General features: G+C 41.9%; 1 protein-coding gene across 3 annotated transcripts in view; it reads right to left on the bottom strand.

The window, feature by feature from the left end:
* The window catches only part of LOC126248021 (uncharacterized), a 405163-nt gene that overhangs the window by 55079 nt on the left and 336669 nt on the right, over positions 1-13415 (bottom strand). The gene's annotated exons all lie outside the window — the stretch shown is intronic.

The following is a 13415-nucleotide window of genomic DNA, read 5'->3' on the forward strand; positions in this document are numbered from 1 at the left end:
CTTCAAATTCAAAGTTGATCTGACAGTAGCACAGGCTGAATTAAAATAGTTAAGAGTGACTTGTGGCAGCAGTAAGGTGAAGAACAGGATAGATGACTAGACTGTTGTCAAATCTGCCAAATCAGGCAAGAGGTTCAAAAGATACTGCAAGTCTGTTAGCTTTAGTCTAGACATCTGCAACAGCTTCACTGTTCTGCAGACTATAGGCGAAAGTGTGCAAACAGACACAGAAGTTCAGGAATGCACTGACAAGAGAGGAAAAAAATTGCAGGTTAAGATTAATAGAAATTAGAGCATTAAAAAGTCTTCTGCTGGGGATAATCATGGGCTGAAAATGTTTGAACCTATTACATAACTTGTTGGGTAAGGAATATCAGGTAATTAGCATTCCCAGAGAAGCACACCTGTGATTTTGGCTCTCTGGGAAAATTTCTTGGTAAGGATCATTTAGTGATTATTGAGCATACAGGGAACAAGTTGGATCATAACCTTGATTATGCAATTGAGAATGGTACCAGGAACATGAAAATGCTCCACACGCTACTGTGAAAATTGTATCACTCTTGGAGCAATATGACAAGCCCTGGATGAAGTATTCTGTCAAATGTATAAATTCTGAGCTTCTGGAGTCATTAACAGGGCACTATGTGCCCAATCCCTGAGATTTCCAATATTTTCACTTGGCCTTTTTAGGGTTAATGTTTCTGAAAGCCAGAACTGCCAAATAACAGTTGCAACAGTTGCAACAATCAGAGGGAAAATAAAAAATTATAATTTGGACAGCTGAAAGGGTGACATTCATAATACATTTTGACTTTCACATTGTAGCATAAGAAGCTTGTTATATAAGGAAGATGAGCTTCCTGTATCACAGTAGGAAACTGAAAAATCTAAAAGCATTTATATAGATGTACTATGCATTACCTTTAACATTATTCAGAAGTTACAGACATCGAATCAATGCACCTAAATGGATACAAAATCACCTTATTGTAGTCATAATACAGAGTGATTCCATGGTGGTGGGCTTGTTAAGTAGAAGAGATGTGTTTCACAGTAGCAAAGATGAACAAGGGCTCATAGCTATTAAATTATGCATTTTAGAGGCCATGTTTACTAAACATTTCTTCTTTTCTTACGATATTGCAGTGCCTGTGTTATTCTGATGACGATGCACTGCGGCGACCACAGCCCTTATGAAACATATCAGATGAATTCACAATTGGGAATAATTACCACCATCAGCTGTAGAATGGAATGATGACAGTGAAAATTTGTGCCAGACTGGTACTCGAACCTGGATTTGGCTATCCATGCACGGATAGCCAAAGGGTAAGGTGATTGCTCGCGATAAGCGGGAAATCTGGGTTCAAGTCCCAATCCAGCAAAAATTTTCACTGTCATCATTCCATTCTACGGCTGATGGTAGTCATTATTTGCGATTGTGAATTCATCTGATGCATCATCTTTTCTTGGTCCATACTACCTCCTCCCAAACTATGGAAAGCAAAGAGCTTGCAGTAGAAGACATCCACAGTCAGAGGTTCAAAATGGTTCAAATGGCTCTGAGCACTATGGGACTCAACTGCTGTGGTCATTAGTCCCCTAGAACTTAGAACTACTTAAACCTAACTAACCTAAGGACATCACACACACCCATGCCCGAGGCAGGATTCGAACCTGCGACCGTAGCAGCAGCGCGGCTCCGGACTGGAGCGCCTAGAACCGCACGGCCACCGCAGCCGGCACAGTCAGAGGTATTGTAACAATTTTTGCTTGTAACTTTCAACTTGGCCATTTATGGCCAGGGTCCCTTTTCTCAAATTGATACACTTATACTTCTTCATCATCCCTGAATGTTTGTAACACGATCACAGAATCACCCGGTATAATGAAAGGGGGAGTGATTACATACACAAAAAATGGAATTAATTCAAGGCCATAGACCTAGACCAGTACAGCTGTTTGAGTGCTGTGCCTCAGTAATAGACTTGGAAAGATATAATATAGCAGTTCTGATAGAGTACAGTCCACTAACAATGAAAGTTTTAAACTTCACAGAGCAGTCAATGATGATAGTAACAAGACCTACTATAAATTTTTTTTGTGAATTGTGTTTTATTCATCTCATGATGTACAGTTGCAATCCATTTGGTTTGTGTACAGGAGACATGTCAAAAATTTCTAAAAACCTACAATGATTTTTACATTAACAAATAATAGCACTACAATAAATAAGAACACTATAAGGATATTTCTTGGAATATGTAACACATTGTATCCATCCCAAATTTCCAGTTTGTCCTGCATGAATTCATCCACTGAGTAATAACACTTCAGTGTCAGTACCTCATATAGCTTTCTTTTAAGTGGACCTAAATTCATCTACATCAATTTGTTGCCTTTTAATTTGTTACAAATTTTCACTCCCATGTATTGAGGTCTCTGGGCATACAATCTGAGGCGGTGGGAGGGGAGCATAAAATTTTCTATGTTTCTAGCATCATGTGAATGGACAAATGGTTTCCCTCAAATAATTCATGTCTGGTGTACAAAAATATAATGATTTCATATATGTATAGGGATGGTAAAGTTAATATTTTAAGTTTTCTAAATAATGGTTGACATGGTTCTCTGTGATTTGCAGTGCACATATTTCGAATGATTTTTTTCTGTATTTTCAGTATCCACACTATATTTGTTGAGTTACCCCAAAAAACAATACCATGCCTAATAATGGATTCAAAGTAGCTTGTATATGCTACTTTTCATGTGTCCATGTCAGTTGCAGTTGATAATATTTGCATTGCAAATGCAAAGCTGTTCAGTTTGTTTGCTAGGTATTCAATGTGTGCCTGCCAGCTCAAATTTTTATCTACATTTAAACCCAAGAATCTGACTGAGTTAACTTCTTCTATGAATAGGAAGTCAACGTATGTGCGGATTTCAATACTACAATGATGATCAAGACCTCAGGCACTTAGACTTACCGTTGTCCAGCTTTGGATTGTTCTGCACAGTAAGATTCCAAACAAGAATACAATGACGTGACACAACAGTGATTGGCAATTTATTTCTAAATCAAACTGTGTCTCATGAAATACACTCCTGGAAATGGGAGAAAGAACATATTGACACCGGTGTGTCAGACCCACCATACTTGCTCCGGACATTGCGAGAGGGCTGTACAAGCAATGATCACACGCACGGCACAGCGGACACACCAGGAACCGCGGTGTTGGCCGTCGAATGGCACTAGCTGCGCAGCATTTGTGCACCGCCGCCGTCAGTGTCAGCCAGTTTGCCGTGGCATACGGAGCTCCATCGCAGTCTTTAACACTGGTAGCATGCCGCGACAGTGTGGACGTGAACCGTATGTGCAGTTGACGGACTTTGAGCGAGGGCGTATAGTGGGCATGCGGGAGGCCGGGTGGACGTACCGCCGAATTGCTCAACACGTGGGGCGTGAGGTCTCCACAGTACATCGATGTTGTTGCCAGTGGTCGGCGGAAGGTGCACGTGCCCGTCGACCTGGGACCGGACCGCAGCGACGCACGGATGCACGCCAAGACCGTAGGATCCTACGCAGTGCCGTAGGGGACCGCACCGCCACTTCCCAGTAAATTAGGGACACTGTTGCTCCTGGGGTATCGGCGAGGACCATTCGCAACCGTCTCCATGAAGCTGGGCTACGGTCCCGCACACCGTTAGGCCTTCTTCCGCTCACGCCCCAACATCGTGCAGCCCGCCTCCAGTGGTGTCGCGACAAGCGTGAATGGAGACGTGTCGTCTTCAGCGATGAGAGTCGCTTCTGCCTTGGTGCCAATGATGGTCGTATGCGTGTTTGGCGCCGTGCAGGTGAGCACCACAATCAGGACTGCATACGACCGAGGCACACAGGGCCAACACCCGGCATCATGGTGTGGGGAGCGATCTCCTACACTGGCCGTACACCACTGGTGATCATCGAGGGGACACTGAATAGTGCACGGTACATCCAAACCGTTATCGAACCCATCGTTCTACCATTCCTAGACCGGCAAGGGAACTTGCTGTTCCAATAGGACAATGCACGTCCGCATGTATCCCGTGCCACCCAACATGCTCTAGAAGGTGTAAGTCAACTACCCTGGTCAGCAAGATCTCCGGATCTGTCCCCCATTGAGCATGTTTGGGACTGGATGAAGCGTCGTCTCACGCGGTCTGCACGTCCAGCACGAACGCTGGTCCAACTGAGGCGCCAGGTGGAAATGGCATGGCAAGCCATTCCACAGGACTACATCCAGCATCTCTACGATCGTCTCCATGGGAGAATAGCAGCCTGCATTGCTGCGAAAGGTGGATATACACTGTACTAGTGCCGACATTGTGCATGCTCTGTTTCCTGTGTCTATGTGCCTGTGGTTCTGTCAGTGTGATCATGTGATGTATCTGACCCCAGGAATGTGTCAATAAAGTTTCCCCTTCCTGGGACAATGAATTCACGGTGTTCTTATTTCAATTTCCAGGAGTGTAGATATCAGACCTATAATAAATGATTTATTTGATCATGGTGGTCATATGGGAGCAATAAGGCATCCCCATCTGTCAGGTTTAGCTAAGAAGGGAAAAGTACAAGTTCACAGAATCATAAATGTTGAACCAGTTACGCTGTTCAGAAATAATTTACAGGATGAACAAAGGGAAGAAGTTTACCGAAGACACGCAGTAAATGAGAAATTTAATGCTGCACTAAAAAATATATTCTTACAATACTAAGAATTAAGTTTTCCTTTACAGTGGGCCATGAACTGGAAGTCAAGAGAAAGGGTTCCTACATCTGGGCTTGAAATATCTTTTTCTAAGGGCAAAGAGCTTTATTGCAAAGGTATGGTCTAATTAAGATTTAAAAATGCACTACAGTCGGTACTGCAAAGTTAGCTGCTCTGTCACCGGAAAGGCAAAAACCATGTAATATGTACAAAAAATTTCAAAAGTCCAGTAACTAATGAAAGGCAATTAGAAATAATGTTATGCATGAAGCTAACAAAGTCAATAAGGCAAATGATACTCAACTCCCAGATAACACTAGCAGCAAGAGAAAATATATTAAATGCAAATCATTGGCCATTAAATTCAATGATTTCTTTCTAGGGATAAAAAATGTACCATTGAAAGCAGATCTATTCAATTTGTGAGGGTTTCCCAGAAAGTAATGCACCACTTTTTTTTTCTCAGCCAGAAACAATGCTGTGAATGTGAAATGTTACGTATGTATTATTTGAAGTCTCCTGAGTGAGCATGACTAGTTTCTGTCCCTTCCAACAGATAGCGTAGCTGCACAACAGTTTCAAAATGGTGTCTGTATGTGATGTACGTTACAAGCAACGTGCCGTCATTGGATTCCTCACTGCAGAGACAGAAACTGTGGGGAATATTCATAAACGTTTGTGCAAAGCCTACAGAGCATCTGCTGTTGACAGAAGAACAGTTAGCAGCTGGGCACAGAGGGTGAAGTCATCAGGAGGTGGTTCGGTGGAGTTCCACGATTTGTAACCGTCAGGGAGACTATCCATGGATGTCACACCTGACAGCCCTGACCTAGTCCCCTCAGACTTCCACTCATTTGAGTCATTAAAGGATGCCATTCTTGGAAGACATTTTGAGGACAATGAGTAGATGATTCTCACAGTGAAGCAGTGGCTCTGCCACCAGGACAGAGAATGGTACTGACACGGCATCCGTGCCCTTGTTTCATGCTGGAGGAAGGCCACAGAACAGGATGGAGATTACGTGGAAAAAATGGGTGTGCGGATAAAACACCAATCTTTCATGTGTCTAATTCTCATTATGTTCAATAAAGAATTGTCAAAGAAAAAAAAATTGGTGCATTACTTTCTGGGCAACCCTCGTACTTAGACAGGCATTTCATACCCCACCACAAGACATCAGTTCTGCTAAATTAACTCTTACAAAACTCACAAAAAATGATTAGGCCACTGAAAAGCAGTAATTCTTCTGGCTGTGATGGTATCTGAACCAAAGTACTAAAATCCTATAGTGGCTCGGTAGCACTCCACTCGAACCCCCATCCCTTGAGAAACCTTTGTACTGAGTCAATAGGTCAAGGTGTATTAGCTGAATAACTGGAGCATGCCCTAATAATACTCATTTACAAAAATGCAGCTAAGCAAGTGACTGGTAATTATAGACCCTCCTCCTGCATTCCCTTTTCTCAAAAATATTTCCATAGATAACTTACAAGAAAATACTGAATTACCTTTCTATGTTCTGGGAATAACCTTTTAACAACATCTCAGTTTGGTTTCTGTAAAAGCTTCTATATTGAGAAAACAAAACATGATTTCATGAACTCAGAAAAACTGCCCTGCTGACATTTGTATCATTTTGTTGAGACCTTTGATAGTGTAATCATAAAATACTACTAGGGAAACTAACAGCAGATAACAAGGACTTGCATTAAAATGATATTACAGTAATAAGACTTAATTTGGAGTGAGGAAATATTAAATGCAGTGTACTACAAGTTTGGTGCTTGGGTCACTCCTGCACTCAGCCTACATAACTAATTTACCTGAGACATTAGAGGAATCTTCAAAAACTGTAATGTTTACTGATGAAGGGCCCAAACAGATCCCTAGCAGACAGAGCCAGGAAAATAGTGGAATGGGCTTACAACTGGTTCACAGAAAATAGCTTTACCCTTAACCGTACAGAGGCTCATATATTGCAGTTCCAGACAAACAAAAATAACTTACAGGTACCAGAAGAAGAAATCAGTGGTCTCTCTCTCTCTCTCACACACACACATACACACAATGAAGCTTCATGTGGGAAGTCTCAAGGCATCCAAATGGATAATAAACTGAGGTGGTAACAGCACATGGATAAGTTAACTAAACACACAGCTCTGCCTGCTTCATATTTAGAAATTTCTCTCATTGTGGTGACCTGCAGATAGGATTGTTAGCATACTTTCACTCAATACTTCCATATGACATAATCTTCTAGTGTGATGCAGCTAATATCAAAAAAGTGTTTATTCTACAGAAGTGTGTGGTAAGAATATTGTGTTATTAGCTTCTACGACAGTTTATAAGAATATTTGGACTCTGATGTGTGTGTATTAAATAGAAAGTGAAGTTACCAGTTTATAAACAGCAATACTGCTCTGTGTAAAGACATGCAAATGTTTTATTTGAAATTAGAAAAAAATAGCAGCTGAATTGTTTAAGAGGAGAAGCAGTGGGTTTTTCAAAGTAGTTTTCTCCTCCTACATGCACATACATATAAAAAGTAATCCTGATGTAACTCTCATAATTATGAGTGTAAGTAGATGACCACTAGTCATAATTTGTTGACATAAATCATGGAAGTAGCCTGTTGTCACTGATTCTGCTTGCTGAAGACCAATTTAACTTTGAAGCCTCTCCTTCATTGTAGAATTTATAGAATATGACATGTGAATGAATGGACCATAACGAAGTTTCTAATTCCATTTCTTATCAATATGCACAAACACAAATTTAGAACATTCTCTTTTTACTGTGAAATTTCCATGGTGTTCTGTATTTATTGATGAAATTACACAAGGCTTGCAAGCCCTGTATTTTATCAAAGTTAATTTGTATGCTGAGCAGTAATACCTCTTAGGGACTCAGTTACTGTTATTCAATCATGAAGTCTATTTTTCTCTTGTCATATCAGATTGTAATCATTTCACGTAAAAAAATAATTAAAAAAAAAAAACCAAACTGAGCATATTATTAGATCCTGTACAGTACTGGTGGCAGCTTGCACCCTTCATGACAAGACGATTTATGTATTGTGAATTGCTTATGAAACTGAAGAAACTGCATATCATGAGTCTCTGTTTCTTATTGGACAAATGTGGAAACTAAATTAGTAACTGCACTTTCAGTTTTGTACAACTTTACTTTTTCAAAGAAAGTTATTTGTATTAAAAATGTTTAAAAAATCACAGATAATCCTGACTGGTGATGTTTTACTGTTTAAATATTTTCCTATGTGCCTTGTAAGTTGAAAGGAAGAAAGTTAGTAATAAAAAACAGTGATGACTCTGAATCATACTTATGAAATGAACAATTATTATTGTCAGCCCAAATAGCAATGTATCTTTAGGAGCATACTCCACTCTGTCTAGAAGGAAGGAAGATTAAGGTTTAATATCCTGTTGACAACAGGGCCATTAGAGATAGTGCCTAAGAATGAATTTGTTCTTTTGAAAAGAATCATTACCATATTTTAAGTGATGTAGGGAAACCACAGAAAATATAAATCTTGATAACCAGATAAGGATTTTAACTCCTCTCTGGAATATGAGTTCAGTACAACTGTGCCACCATACTAGATTTCTGTCTAATTAGTAATGAGGTCATACCATATATGACTGCTTTACTCAAATACTACTGTACTCTATCTTCTAATATTTTTACTCAAATATTATCAAATGAGTGAGAGATTTTGCTTTCATCAGATTTAATTATCTTCTTTATTACATTAGAAGCAGTCAGTGGCAGTTGACTGAATGTATGTGATACTGTTCCTCATGTCTACTCCAAAGTTTGCTCACTTTAGCTACGCTATTTTCCTTTGAAATATCTATGACAGTGATCAATATTTTCATGGAAGTATTAATTTCCAGTATATCCGAAAATTTTATTATTATTATTATTATTATTATCATCATTATCATCATTATTATTATAATTATTATTACTTTAAATAACTCATCCCTATATACAATAGTACTCTTCTTAGACATTTACTAATTCTGTGGCAACATACTTTTAATATCCATGCACTATCTGATGCCTGTACTGGTACAATGTTTAATAGTTTTCACTGGAAAATAACTGTTAATGTGGAGATAATTCAATTTAAAAAAACAACAAATTTGAAAATGAATACATAAGTCCTCTGTCCCCCTTCCAGTTCCCCACATATGGTGTAAAGGAATGACATTAGTAAAATTAGTGATATTTATCATGCTGCTTAGGGACCTGACATGTCTTTTGTATCTTCTAAACTGTCATCTGCCCCTCTAGATCAGCTATTTGGAAGGGAGGGGGTTTAACTACGAATTAACTGGAGGTGAGAGTCACTAAATTGAAAGTCTATAAAATAAATAAATAAAAATAAAATATAAAAGTAGAACCAACTGGTGAGTAAATCTGTAAACTTTTAATTTATAATCTCATATTTACCCATTAAGCTCCCTAACATCATGTAAATATTATAATGAAACATTACTGAAATGTAACACATTTATGAAAAATATAGTTTTTTAACTAAAAACTCTGAACTGCTAAAATATGGGTATAGACACTAAGAGAAGATCATCAGCAGTTAGAATGAGTTTTATGAATTCATATTTCTTGACATTACAGTTCAGTTGACCTATATGATGCACTGAAGTAAAGCTGCACATACTACCTGCAATACATTTATCTCTGACTCTCAATGAAAATCCTGTAAAAAACTAAATATTGTATTTTATGGTAGTACAAGGTGTCTCCTTCTGGGAAATTTGTAACAGAATGTTGTATGGAGAATTTTTTGTATTGTGCAATTATAAATTTCCACAAGACTGAATTGGGAAACCACCACAGCTACTTATCGACCTGGCCAACATCTGGTTCTTGCCACGGATGCCTCTCAATACGGGGTTGGTGCAGTCCTTGCGCACCGTTTTCCTGATTGTTCTGAACAACCCATTGCTTATGCCTCCAAAACGCTCACGGATGCCCAACAAAAGTATTCTCAAATTGAAAAAGAAGCTTTGGCTATTATTTATGCTCTTCATAAGTTTGGTGTTTTTCTCTATGGATCCAAATTTCATCTTGGTATGGATCACAAACCACTTGTTTCCTTGTTTCATCCATCAACACTGCAGTTCCTTCTCTAAATCCTCGCACAAACGAAAAAATGGCTGACATCGAAATAAGTGTCCAAGGAATAGAAAAGCAGCTGAAATCACTCAACAGAGGAAAGTCCACTGGACCTGACGGGATACCAATTCGATTCTACACAGAGTACGCGAAAGAACTTGCCCCCCTTCTAACAGCCGTGTACCGCAAGTCTATAGAGGAACGGAGGGTTCCAAATGATTGGAAAAGAGCACAGGTAGTCCCAGTCTTCAAGAAGGGTCGTCGAGCAGATGCGCAAAACTATAGACCTATATCTCTGACGTCGATCTGTTGTAGAATTTTAGAACATGTTTTTTGCTCGAGTATCATGTCGTTTTTGGAAACCCAGAATCTACTATGTAGGAATCAACATGGATTCCGGAAACAGCGATCGTGTGAGACCCAACTCGCGTTATTTGTTCATGAGACCCAGAAAATATTAGATACAGGCTCCCAGGTAGATGCTATTTTTCTTGACTTCCGGAAGGCGTTCGATACAGTTCCGCACTGTCGCCTGATAAACAAAGTAAGAGCCTACGGAATATCAGACCAGCTGTGTGGCTGGATTGAAGAGTTTTTAGCAAACAGAACACAGCATGTTGTTATCAATGGAGAGACATCTACAGACGTTAAAATAACCTCTGGCGTGCCACAGGGGAGTGTTATGGGACCATTGCTTTTCACAATATATATAAATGACCTAGTAGATAGTGTCGGAAGTTCCATGCGGCTTTTCGCGGATGATGCTGTAGTATACAGAGAAGTTGCAGCATTAGAAAATTGTAGCGAAATGCAGGAAGATCTGCAGCGGATAGGCACTTGGTGCAGGGAGTGGCAACTGTCCCTTAACATAGACAAATGTAATGTATTGCGAATACATAGAAAGAAGGATCCTTTATTGTATGATTATATGATAGCGGAACAAACACTGGTAGCAGTTACTTCTGTAAAATATCTGGGAGTATGCGTGCGGAACGATTTGAAGTGGAATGATCATATAAAATTAATTGTTGGTAAGGCGGGTGCCAGGTTGAGATTCATTGGGAGAGTGCTTAGAAAATGTAGTCCATCAACAAAGGAGGTGGCTTACAAAACACTCGTTCGACCTATACTTGAGTATTGCTCATCAGTGTGGGATCCGTACCAGATCGGGTTGACGGAGGAGATAGAGAAGATCCAAAGAAGAGCGGCGCGTTTCGTCACAGGGTTATTTGGTAACCGTGATAGCGTTACGGAGATGTTTAGCAAACTCAAGTGGCAGACTCTGGAAGAGAGGCGCTCTGAATCGCGGTGTAGCTTGCTCGCCAGGTTTCGAGAGGGTGCGTTTCTGGATGAGGTATCGAGAATATTGCTTCCCCCTACTTATACCTCCCGAGGAGATCACGAATGTAAAATTAGAGAGATTAGAGCGCGCACGGAGGCTTTCAGACAGTCGTTCTTCCCGCGAACCATACGCGACTGGAACAGGAAAGGGAGGTAATGACAGTGGCACGTAAAGTGCCCTCCGCCACACACCGTTGGGTGGCTTGCGGAGTATGAATGTAGATGTAGATGTAGAACGTCACTTCCCGACGAGGCTGCACAATGCCTCCAGCGTTGGACTCTTTACTTATCTCGTTTCAATTATGAGATTCATTTCCAGCCGACGACTCTACATGCGAATGCTGATGCACTGTCTCGCCTTCACATGGGTCCTGATCTGGCATTCGATAGGGACGAACTTTTGTGTTTCCACCTGGATGTTGCCGAGCAGCGTGTTGTGGAGGGGTTCCCCATCACTGGGGACCGGCTGGCAGCTGCTACAGGTTCTGACCCTACCCTCTCCCGAGTTTTATGCTGTATTCAGAAGGGTTGGCCAGATTGTCCATCCGATAAGACTTCTGATCTGTTGCGGAACTACTACGCTTTGCATTACCGTCTCACGGCTAGGGATGGTGTTATCCTCCTTTCCACCAAAAATGCTTCGCCATGTGTTGTGGTACCTGCGTCTCTGCATTCTTCGGTCTTGCGCCTCCTTCACCAAGGGCACTGGGGTGTCTCTCGCACAAAATCTCTGGCGCGCCGACATGTGTACTGGTCCAGCATCGACTCTGAAATAGCACACATGGTCGCTGCCTGCGGCCCTTGTGCGTCACAGGCTGCCGCCCCGAAGTCATCTTTGTCACTGTGGCCTTCACCTGAGAAGCCCTGGGAGCGTATTCATGCTGACTTCGCGGGACCCTTTTTAGGTACTTATTGGCTTCTCGTTATTGACGCCTACTCTAACTTTTCTTTCATTGTCCGTTGCACATTGCCTACCACCGCGGCAACCACCAATGCTCTAGTTCGCATTATCTCTTTGGAAGGCCTTCCTGCTACTCTTGTTACTGATAATGGTCTGCAATTTGCCTCTTCCGATTTTGTGGATTTTTGTGCCTGTCATGGTGTCAGGCATGTCACGGCTCCTCCGTTCCATCCACAGTCAAATGGTGAGGCTGAACGACTGGTCTGCACATTTAAGGCTCAGATGAGGAAACTTCTGACTTCTTCTGCTGCTGATGATGCGCTTCTCCAATTTCTGGCTTGTTACCGTTTCACCCCCATGGGCGACCACAGCCCGGCTGAGCTCTTACATGGCCGACAGCCGCGCACGCTACTTCATCTTCTGCGGCCTTCCACCTCACGGCCGCGGGTGCCTTCGCTTGGCCGGTTCACCGCCAGCGACCTTGTATGGGTACGGGGGTATGGTAGGCGGCCAAAATGGAGTTCTGGCCGCATCTTACGACACCGTGGCCAACGCCTGTATGAAATCCAGATGGACACTGGTGTTGCAGTGTGTCATTCGGACCAGCTTCAGCCTCATGTGCCAGCAATGCCTGTTCCGGATGCCGCTACACCAATTTTGGCTCTACCTGACGCTCGGGATCCTGGAATCTCTCATTACTCACAACGCAGTCCTCTCACCATCATATCGGTGCCAGCACAAGAACTGACGCCACCAGGAGACGTGCCCATGCAGGAACCAGATGACCATCATCTGTCGGAGGAACTCTACTCGCCTCCTTCTCCTACGGACATGGACACATCGCCCATGTCTCCTGTTATAACAACTGGACTTGCCGCAATGGGCAGATTGGTGCACGGGGCCCCAGCAGATTCGACCCCCACATCTCCTGTCATCTTGACCCGTTATCATTGGGGACACTTCCATCCGTGCGGAAAGCCTCCTCCTCGAGACTTCACGACCAGTCAAACAACACCTATGGACAATAGCAATCTACAGGCCACCTCCATCAAGACCTGTGCAAAAACTTCAAAGGGGGGAAAAGTGTTGTGACTCGCCAATCTTTCAAAGTGCCGCCGCGCAGTTATGGGCATCCTCTACATGCTGCGCTGTCTGCCAGCCATGCAGCAGCAATGTCACCTAAGCGGGCAGCCAGCCAGCGGCCGCTAGACTCGGACTCAGTTATGATTTGACTGTTGAAGTGACACACGTCTTAATCTCTT

This window comes from Schistocerca nitens, chromosome 3 (assembly GCF_023898315.1).
Source record: "Schistocerca nitens isolate TAMUIC-IGC-003100 chromosome 3, iqSchNite1.1, whole genome shotgun sequence".
Taxonomy (NCBI): Eukaryota; Metazoa; Arthropoda; class Insecta; order Orthoptera; family Acrididae; genus Schistocerca; species Schistocerca nitens.